This window comes from Pelobates fuscus, chromosome 1 (genome assembly GCF_036172605.1).
Source record: "Pelobates fuscus isolate aPelFus1 chromosome 1, aPelFus1.pri, whole genome shotgun sequence".
NCBI lineage: Eukaryota > Metazoa > Chordata > Amphibia > Anura > Pelobatidae > Pelobates > Pelobates fuscus.
The window spans coordinates 124,157,021-124,165,787 of NC_086317.1; the positions used below are offsets into that span (position 1 = coordinate 124,157,021).

The window sequence follows — 8,767 nt, forward strand, 5'->3', positions numbered from 1 at the left end:
AGCCACTAGAGGTCGAGTTAACCCTGAAAGGTAATTATTGCAGTTTCTTGCAAACTGCAAGAAGTACAATTGCTGGTTTAAGGGACCTGGAACAGTACACCCATACCACTATAATGCGCTGAAGTGGTCTGGGTGCCTCTAGTGTCCTACATGGCTTAATCCTACACATAAATAACAGGAATGCAGAGGTTTCCCAAACATATATAGTTTGAAACTTACTTGGAATATGTAATTTTCATGGTGATTTACAATAACGTAAACGCTTAATGTGATCATGTACCAATCTATTTACATTGTTATCAGGCCCTGCCCTGTCATTCAAGCTAATGGTTAACTAATACAGCTTTTGAGTACAATATCTTAATTCTATTGTGTATCCATGGGTAACAATTGCAATGTTCCTACCTTCATGTATAAACAGCAATGAAATGTATATTTAGCAACACATATTGGCTTGCACACAGCCAGTGCTAAAGTAACTAAACCCCAGGTCGACAAAATGGCCTCTGCTGAATGCACTGGCCTACCACCAAAAAAAATGCATTGTGGGATGACTATTTAAACAAGAGATGTGCTCAGTCTTTAGCTATGTACATCTTTGAAACCATACATTTGCCAGCACAGTGTATAGCTTAATGCAAACTACGTAATGAGATTTTGTCAATTGTCATTGTCACTTTACATTTAGATAACTCAGTTTGATTTTAATGAAGCTGTTTAGGGGGCATAGATGCTACCACTGACGCCTTGCAAAGAAAAACAATACCCTTTGTGAGAAAAAGCATTGTTTATTCACGGTTTAGTCATTCGAATCCTAAAAGGTACCCATCATTCAGGCAGCAACATGGGTCTTTGAACACAAACATATACAGTTATTTAATATATTACTACTCGCTAAGTGTGCTGACACTGGATGCGGTGTGCGCCCAATAAGAACAGTAGGCACAATGCTTCTCACAGAGAATCGAGGGATAGCCGCACATGCATGCTTCTCTATGGGAAGCATCTGACCGGACAGGAGTCATTTGATTGACTTCACTGTAGGACTATTGAGCTACAGTGAGGATAATGTCTTTGCGTTAGAATAAAGTAAGTTTAAAGGTGTACCCCAGGCACCCAAAGCACGTTAGCTGGTGTTATGTTCCCGTCCCTGCACACTTGTTTTAGAGAAGTGTACATTTCAAGAGAAACCAACCCTCTTATAAAAACACCTGTGTTTCTACTTGACAGCCAGGAGGCTTTGCTGCCTCACTCCATTTAAACTATAGTTCTAATTGAAAGGGACAGGTGATATGCCCTGTCTTGGTGCTTTCCACTTATACTCTTTACTTTAAAACATGCATGATTCGCCAGTCACATACATGTTCAATCTTTACACAAAGTTGCTCAGTGAGAAGTCTCTGCCTGGACAATGTCCAGCATAGATAGCCAAGTGTGTGCTGGACAAAAAAAAAACAAAAAAAAAAAACCACACATGAGATTTGAAAACAAACATTTTTTTTTTTTTAAAGCAACTGCAGCTAAAAACAACCTTGCTTTTACATAATTAACCCCCCTCCCACCAAACAAACATGCTAACAACTTTAAATGCATCGCTTTTAAAGGAATAGCTATTGAATGTTAGACATATTGCTTTTTATTTGACAGTGTTCCTTTAACCCCTTAAGGACCAAACTTCTGGAATAAAAGGGAATCATGACATGTCACACATGTCATGTGTCCTTAAGGGGTTAATGTGTTTTTTCGATTTTATTTTTTTTTATGAAAAAGGCGAGCAGATATTTAAAGCAGTAAAGAAAAAAAAGTGATAGGGAGTGTTCCTTTAATTCATATTTTACTAAATAGAAGTTTCAAAAATGTGATACTGTCAATTTTAATTATGGATTTTTAAAAATGTATATGTTCTTTTAGGCTTATTCACATTGTGAATATTTATAAAAGCAACACTGGTGCTATTTTGGTTACAAAATGCTAAACATACATCAGTACAGTCCAAAACCCAATAACTTTTTTTTTTTCCTTCCCAAAAATGCAGCACTGTAAAACACTGTATTGATAATAAAATGTGCATTATTAAAAATAAAACCACCATGTGAAATCCACTAAACCCCAACCAGCATAGTGCAGTGGTACAGTTCAGTAGCGGAACGGCAGATATTTGCAAAATGTATTGTATTACAGAAAGCTTCTGATCTCCAGATAAAATGACACATCAGACCTGTTTTAACTGAGGACTCATCTTATCCAAGTAACTGCTTTTCGGTCTAAAATCCATACAAAACACGTGCCCTTTTATCTATATATTTTAAATATGCTACAAAAGCTATCACACTCTCATAAAATCCCAGTTCTTTTATCCAGACATTAGTGCAATATCTCAGTGAGAGCGATATAGGATGAAGAACAAAAGGAAATTAAGGCACAATGCACATATAAAAAAGTGGATGCAGAGTCTCCAATCCAGGGAAGGGATTACAAAGGAACTAACCGCCAGGGGTCACATAGCATACCAACACAGTGTCTAATCAAATTATTGCATGGGGGGCCTGGGCCACTACAAAGTGCAGCACCTACGGCAGTCAGTGACATGCAGCATGTTCTATCACTGATACAATGTAACCGATTCTCATCCCTGCAATCGTTCTATGCCCTCTGTATTCTAAATGACCTCTTACCAGCTCTGCCCAATGAGATCTTTCAGGATAAGATTATATATTATTTTTGGATCTTTTTTTTCACTGAAACGTGCACGATCCCATCTCATTCTCCTTCCCCTCAGCCCTGATATGTAAGTGAATCTCTTACCAGGAGGCGGGGTGGTATTTATAAAGCTCCTGTCAGGGTATGGGGGGGCAGTGCGAGCAGATATCCCTTTATTCCAGGATGGGAGGTAAGTAGTCCTAGTCCGATTGCCCGATCTGAGCTCCAGTTTGCAGTCACTGCTTGCAATCTGCTGCCTGATGAACTGTGCAACTCCCCCGGAAGTAATAGCCGAGCTCAGCCCCAATCACACATGCTGCAGCTCTGCCTGGAGGCTGCATACTGAACTGTGTGCACTCACTGAGCTCTGTTTACACTAACACTTTTACATGCAGTGAGGAACATGGCCTACAGTGTCTCTGCTGTACTGCAATGGTGTGTGTGAGAGAGACCTGCTAAATGATTATTACTGTATTTAACAAATATTTGGCTAAACTCTAGTGGTGTGCGTGTTTAGTTCATTTAACATAATGCAGCAGTTTGTGGCTGTGATCTGGTAATACTTGAAATGGTGAACTGAAACCCAGGAGCAGGTTACTCCTCTCTTCAAGGACCACTTTGTTTAATTAAACATCCTTTTGTAATACTGTCTATGACTGCTAACTTTGTAAATAGCTCTAGGTAAGAGCACTATGAGAGACAAAATATGCAGGAAGTACAGTTGTTATGCAAAACATGATAACGTGCATATGTATTATGCAGAAAAAATGCATTAAAATTAGAAGAACATTTGCTTTTAAAGTTACTAAAGTTGCAGCCCAATTTTATATAGAACAGTAAAAACCCCACATATTGCTAATAATATTCTTTTGGGACCTAAGGAAAGAGAAGGCCTGTTACCCAATGCTCTACATTATTATATAGCAGCCCTTTTCAGTAGAATATTAGAATGGATGAATATAAATAATATAAAATCCTTTTGTGAGCTAGAGCAAAGTTTTGTTACAATTCCTTTACACACCCTCCCTTGGCAAGTGAACGATATTGACCAATTTACAGTATTAGATCATTCTTTGATAGGAATGGTTTTAAAGAAATGGAGATCGCACAAAACAATATCGCACTTGTCTCCTTTACTCTGAATCAGAGGCGGCTCTAGACTTTTTGAGGCCTTAGGCAAAACTCAAACATGAGGCCATGAGGCCCCACTAATAGTGATGTCCCAGACAGTTCGCCGGGAACCGTTCGCCGGCGAACATAGCGTGTTCGCGGTTGCGAACACGCGCGATGTTCGGTCCGCCCCTTTTTCGTCATCATTGAGTACTTTGACCCTGTACCTCATAGTCAGCAGACACATTCCAGCCAATCAGCAGCAGACCCTCCCTCCCAGACCCTCCCACCTCCATGACAAATAGGGGGCGGACCGAACATCGCGCTATGTTCGCCGGCGAACGGTTCCAGGCGAACTGTTCGGGACATCACTACCCACTAACAAAAAAGTGAAAAAAATAGTTGCAATACATGCACACTGTCACATATACACATTGATGCACAGTTTACCTGTGTATGTGCCTTAAAGTGTGTCTTACAGAGAGTATCCTTGTGTGTGTGTGTGTGTGTGTGTGAATGTATGTCTCTGTAAACATGTTTGCGTTTTTGTCTGTGAGCATGTATGCGTATGGGGTAGCTGCTTGAAGTGTGTTGTGTGTAGGGGGGTCTGCCTGTAGCCTTTGTGCATTGTGTTTATGGCAAAGCTATGTTTCTTGCCTGTGTGTGTATGATGAATGTCTTCAGCTGGTGACTGTGACAAGGTGAGTAAAGGGGAACCAGTGGCAGGGAGAGCGTGTCAAGGTGAAGGGGGTAAATGGTAGGGATCGACCGATATTGATTTTTTAGAGCCGATACCGATACCGATAATCTTTGAACTTTCAGGCCGATAGCCGGTAACTTGCCGATATTCTGTACATTTACCATTTTGAAAAAATAAACTATTTCTAACGGTAAATGCACAAAATATACATGCCACATGTAGTGGATGAAGTGTATTTAGACAGGGGAGCTGTGTGTGTAGTGTATGCAGTGTGTATTTGTGTAGTGTGTATATATAGTGTATGCAGAGTGTATAGTGAATGCAGTGAGTGTTTGTGTAGTGTGTATATATAGTGAATGCAGTGAGTGTTTGTGTAGTGTGTATATATAGTGAATGCAGTGTGTGTGTAGTGTGTATATATAGTGAATGCAGTGTGTGTTTGTGTAGTGTGTGTATAGTAAATGCAGAGTGTGTGTTTGTGTAGTGTGTATATAATGCAGTGTGTGTGTGTTTGTGTAGTGTGTGTGTGTGTAATGCAGTGTGTATATATGTAATGCAGTGTGTGTGTGTATGTAATGCAGTGTGTATGTGTGTATCTAATGTAGTATGTATGTAATGCAGTGTGTGTGTGTATGTAATGCAGTGTGTGTATGTAATGCAGTGTGTGTGTATGTATGTAATGCAGTGTGTGTGTATGTATGTAATGCAGTGTGTGTGTGTATGTAATGTAGTGTGTGTGTGTGTGTGGGGGGGGGGGATTTTTTATGTTATTTATTTTTATATTTAAATTGTGTTTTTTTTTGTCTTTTGGTCCCCCCTCCCTGCTTCTTACCAGGGAGGGGGGATATAGTATTCCCTGGTGGTCCGGTGGTTTAAGTACTGTGGAGGGCTGACTTACCTTGCCTGCAGCTCCCCAGTGTAAATCTCGCGGCCCTTAGTGCCGCGCGGAGCGTTGCCATGGTAACCCGTGGCAACGCTCTGCGGCCGCGGGTCTCGCGAGATTTACACTGGGGAGCTGCAGGAGCTGCTGGCAAGGAAAGTCAGCGCTTGCTGCCGGCCCCTCCAGGATCGCCAGGCTTGTAATGAGCCTGGCGGTCCTAGGAGGTATTATCGGCAATATCGGTAGCTATATTGGCCGATACCGATATTGCCGAAAATACCGAATATCGGCCGATAATATCGGTAAAACCGATAATCGGTCGATCCCTAGTAAATGGACAGAGTGGGGGTTGAGAGGGAGTATGACATTGACATGGTTAGATGGGGGAGTGTGACAGGGCAAGTGGAGTTAAGTGTGTCAGGGCAATTGTGGCATGGTAGGAGGGACAAGTGTGACAGGATTAAGGGGGGTTCATGTGACAGGGTGAGTGTGGCAGAGTGAGGGCAGGTGAGATTAACAGGATTAGGAGTGGTTAATGTGAGTGTGGATGCATGAAGAGGCTGACAGTGTGGGGGGTGATGACAGTGTGTCTGGGGAGGCTGTGTGTGTGAGGGGGGTGATGGTGTGAGGGAGGGAGAGGAGGTGATGGTGTGGGGGGTGATGCTGAAGGGGGTTGATGGTGAGGGAGGGGGTGATGTTGCGGGGAGGTTGATGCTGAGGGAGGGGTGATGCTGAAGGAGGAGGGTTGATGGTGAGGGTGGGGGGTGATGCTGATGGAGGGGGTTGGGGTGATGGTGGGGGGTGATGCCGATGGAGGGGGTTGGGGTGATGGTGGGGGGAGTGATGCTGAGGGAGGGGGGTTGATGGTGAGGGAGGGGCTGATGCTAAGATAAGGGGGTTGATGCTGAGGGAGGGGACTGCATACCTAAATTTATTCCCTGGTGGTCCAGTGGGCTCCCTGGTGGTCTGGTGGCCATTACTTCCGGTGGACCTGCAGATCATGTAATCTCGCGAGATCTGTCAGAGCGTTGCCATGGTAACCTGCAGCAACGCTCTGATTGGCCAGTTTTGCAAGACACATGGTCTGCAGCTCTGCTCACTGTGGAGCTGCAGACCGGTGTCTGTGGTGGCTGGCCGGGCAGACAGGAGGGGCCTCGCACCCGGCGGCATACTGAGCAAGCCACTGGGCCCCCTCCTGGTGTCAGGTCCTCGGTAGGGAATCGGCTGATAAACCGCGACGCGGTGAGGCCATGGAGAGTTAAAAAGGTAAGCAGCTCCCCAGTACCTACGGAAATTGGTTTCAAGGATTTACAGCCTTTGTCAGCATTATGTTGGCAAGGTTTCCGGAGCGGGCCCCATTGTTGTTTAGATATTTGGATTTAATTTGGGGGGCTTATAAAGTTTATGGGGACAGTGCTGGTTTAAGTTAACTTTCTTTTGTTTTTACTGTAAGTATGACCGGCAGAAGATGGTGGTACAGCCGCACCTGGACCGCACCTGGATTTTGGAATGCAGGATGGCATTGCTTCTAATGACTCCCTGTCGTCCGTCAACATCGTCCTTTCCTTCGACCGCCGGTGCTTCTGGTGGAGCGTCGGCGGGGCACAAGAAAGGCATCTGTTGGCTCTTCAGCGAGTTGCCGTGGCTCATGCGGTATCCCAGGCGTAGGGACGCACGAGTGCTATGGGAACGTTTTACAGAGGGTTTTCGGATCCCATTTACTCCATCGGAGGAGGTGTCGTTTGCGCACAATTTGTCCTCCGTCCGGGGTATGAAGGGGTGCTGGCAGCTAAGCTGAGAAAGGAAGTGGTGATGGGACGGATGGCAGGTCTGTTTTTCATTCCTAAGTTTGATAATTTGCGGGTGTCCCCATTGGGCCTGGTTCCTAAGAAGGAACCGGGGGCATTTCGGCTTATTCATCACCTGTCCTTTCCAGTGGGATCTTCGGTTAATGACGGGATATCAAAGGAGGATAGTCGGGTCCGATTCGCTTTGTTTGATAGGGCTCTGGATCTCGTTCGGGAAGCAGGGCCCAGGGCCCTGATGGCTAAGTCGGACATTCAGTTGGCTTTTCGGTGGCTCCCAGTTCAACCTACCTGTTTTCATTTGTTGGGGTGTCAGTTTCAGGGGAATTTTTTCTACGACATGTGCCTTCCCATGGGTTGCTCGATTTCTTTTTTTTAGTTTTTTTGTTGGAATGGATCGTGGTGTGGGTGTCTGGCTTCTTTTCTCTCTTGCACCTCGACAATTTCTTGTTCGTTGGTCGTGCGCATTCTTCGCGGTGTGAGGATTTGTTGGGACAGTTTAGGGCGGTTATGATAGATTTGGGAGTTCCAGTGGCAGAGGACAAGACGGAGGGCCCAAGGGCGGTGATTTCCTTCCAGGGTATTGAGATTACCTCCACCAGCTTGGTTTTTCATTTGCCTGTGGACAAATTAGGGATCCATATAGCCATAATTGATCAGGTGAGGGGTGCTCGAAAAGTGCAGCTTCGGTAGATGCAATCCCTGTTGGGCCACCTGAACTTTGTGTGTCAGATCATGCCTATGGGTCGGGTGTTTTGTAGGCGGCTGTCTCTGGCTATCGTCGGCATTAGTCTTCCCCATCACTTTATCCGGGTTACCAAGCGGCTTAAGGATGATTTGAGGGTCTGGAGTGAGTTCCTAGCTGGGTACAATGGTCTTTGAAAAGTACAGACTATTAACTTATAAAAGACAAGAAAAGACAAGAAAATTTGGCACTCATTGGAGTACTACCCATCTGTAATACGGACGCCTATTGCTGCTTAAGCTGATTTCCCAGTAAGAGAGGGTCCCCTTCAAGCCTGACTGCCAGAAGTTCTCTCAGTCGAGTGCAGCAAGTCTCTCTCTTATGGTGATGTATTATTAAGCTTTTTTTGTATTAAGCTGTTTTTATTAAGCTGTTTTTTTAGCTGTTCCTTTAAGCTGAATTTTAAGCTGAATGATTGATTATTAATTACGTCTTTGTTAGTCAATAATGTTTGTATTGATTATTTACAAGTACTTTACAGTTTTTTTCCCGTTTCTCAAATACTCAATTCACTCATCAGGAATAGGGTTTTGGTTCCCACCAATATCTTTAAAAACCTTAGGGTAATTGATTATTGCTCTCTGATATTGGCGCTTCATGAATTTAATGATTAGGCGTCACGGACAGGATGAGTGGAAATTGAGTTGAGAATTGTAAAATATAGTTGCTAGGGAGGTGCTAGAATTTTAAAGATAAGAAAATTATGTTTTGAAATTGTTAAGAACTGTTTATGTAGGGGGCGGGGCCTGACCGCCGGCAGGATCAGACGTGCTCTGTCTGAGCTCCTGCTCCAGGGCCGAAAAATCGGCATTAACTGGGGACCAAAA

General features: G+C 44.0%; 1 protein-coding gene across 2 annotated transcripts in view; it reads right to left on the reverse strand.

Moving 5' to 3' along the window:
* The window catches only part of BCLAF3 (BCLAF1 and THRAP3 family member 3), a 106,330-nt gene extending 103,289 nt beyond the window's left edge, over window positions 1-3,041 (reverse strand). For both annotated transcript variants that reach the window (XM_063450195.1, XM_063450194.1), the window contains exon 1: window positions 2,806-3,041. The gene's annotated coding sequence lies outside the window, so the exon portion shown is untranslated. The remainder of the gene's footprint in view (window positions 1-2,805) is intronic.
* Between the last annotated feature and the right edge of the window lie 5,726 nt (window positions 3,042-8,767).